This window comes from Schistocerca gregaria, chromosome 2 (genome assembly GCF_023897955.1).
Source record: "Schistocerca gregaria isolate iqSchGreg1 chromosome 2, iqSchGreg1.2, whole genome shotgun sequence".
In the NCBI taxonomy this organism is placed as follows: Eukaryota; Metazoa; Arthropoda; class Insecta; order Orthoptera; family Acrididae; genus Schistocerca; species Schistocerca gregaria.
In genome coordinates, this window is record NC_064921.1 from 498592585 (window position 1) to 498594761 (window position 2177).

General features: G+C 46.5%; 1 pseudogene; it reads right to left on the minus strand.

Moving 5' to 3' along the window:
- Positions 1 to 402: 402 nt before the first annotated feature.
- Positions 403 to 521, minus strand: LOC126337113 (5S ribosomal RNA; annotated as a pseudogene).
- Between the last annotated feature and the right edge of the window lie 1656 nt (positions 522 to 2177).

Genomic DNA, 2177 nt, shown 5'->3' on the forward strand with positions numbered 1-2177 from the left:
GAGCCAGTGGTAGAAGGAGGGACAGACTTCTTAATGCACAAATATTTACCAAGGGTAACTAACCGTCAGAAAGTGCAATCAAACGTAAGAATCACAATTCTACCATTTGCACATCATTATAATTCTAACAAAGTTATGTTTAATGTAAGGAAATGTCGTGCGCTGGTAAACTTCTGAGGATAACAAATGAGCGTTATTTAGTACTCCGTCTTCAGGCCATAAGTGGCCCATCGGGACCATCCGACCGCCGAGTCATCCTCAGTTGATGATGCGGATAGGAGGGGCGCGTGGTCAGCACACTGCTCTCACGGTCGCTATGATGCTTTTCTTTGACCGGAGCCGCTACTATTCGGTCGAGTAGCTCCTCAATTGGCATCACGAGGCTGAATGCACCCCGAAAAATGGCAACAGCACATGGCGGCCCAGATGGTCACCCATCCAAGTGCCGGCCACGCCCGACAGCGCTTAACTTCGGTCATCTGAAAGGGAACCGGTGTATCCACTGCGGCAAGGCCGTTGCCAGCGTATATTGAAATTATAGTAGCAGTAATTCAAATGAAAGAGATGAGAAATACATGCAAAAGAAACGTGGGTAATACCACCAGATCGTTGTAAACAGTGACGTAAGCAGTTGTCTGCCTGCTCGGGCATTTTATCAACGTGTGGTGCGTCATGACCGTAATGACAGGAAAACATGCAGTGGCCCGGACTGTCTTCCTAAATAAATCGAAGAGTGAATTATTCAGTTTGTATAGACGACAAGGTGACTGGTACGCTGTAGTTATCTGAGGTCGTTTGGCAGTGAGCACGAGGCGGCGCCGTCGCCTGCCGGATGTGACGCGCGCGGCAGGCGTCCCAGACGCGCCGGCCACGCCGGCACGCGGCCGCCCGCCACCTGCCATAATTACCTGCCAGGTCAGGGGTAATGCCGCGGCACAGCACGGCGCCGCGCCGCCTCGCCCGCTCTCCACTAATTACCCCCTGCTGCCAGCCGTTACTGCCGCCAGTCACGCAAAACTGCGCTCCTAACCATCACTTTCCGTCTCTCGTCTTCCCACTGCGTCGATAGTGGCACTTCAGACAACCCTGCTGCACAGTCTGCGGTGCAAGACGTTATAATGCTTCACGTTGCACCCATGAAAACCTAGCTGTGTCTTCCATAGCACAATACTGCCGTCATTTTGAAGGCCACGTATAGCGCCGCCATCTATCGGGTCAGTGAAACAAAGGTAAAGGAATGTAGTGCAACTACAGCAGGCAACACTCAGTCGACTAAACTAGAAAACGAGACAATAAAGTGGTTCTGTTATTTAAGCAGCTAAATAACTGACGATTGCTGATAAAAAGAAGAGTTCCAAAATCTGAGAAATTTGGCAACATCGGATACAAACTAAAATTTTGTTGTTGTTGTGCTCTTCAGTCCTGAGACTGGTTTGATGCATCTCTCCATGCTACTCTATCCTGTGCAAGCTTCTTCATCTCCCAGTACCTACTGCAAACCTACATCCTTCTCAATCTGCTTAGTGTATTCATCTCTTGGTCTACCTATACGATTTTTACCCTACGCAATGCCCTCCAATACTAATTTGGTGATCCCTTGATACCTCAGAACATGTCCTACCAACCGATCCCTTCTTCTAGTCAAGTTGTGCCACAAACTCTTCTTCTACCCAATCCTATTCAATACCTCCTCATTAGTTATGTGATCTACCCATCTAATCTTCAGCATTCTTTGTAGCACCACATTTCGAAAGCTTCTATTCTCTTCTTGTCCAAACTATTTATAGTCCATGTTTCACTTCCATACATGGCTAACTCCATACAAATACTTTCAGAAACGACTTCCTGACAGTTAAATCTATATTCGATGTTAACAAATTTCTCTTCTTAAGAAACGCTTTCCTTGCCAATGCCAGTCTACATTTTCTATCCTCTCTACTTCGACCATCATCAGTCATTTTGCTCCCCAAATAACAAAACTCCTTTACTACTTTAAGTCTCCCATTTCCTAATCTAATTCCCTCAGCATCACCCGACTTAATTGGCCTACATTCCATTACCATCATTTTGATTTTGTTGATGTTCATCTTATATCCTCCTTTCGAGACACTATCCATTCCGTTCAACTGGTCTTCCAAGTACTTTGCTGTCTCTGACAGAATTACAATGTCATCGGC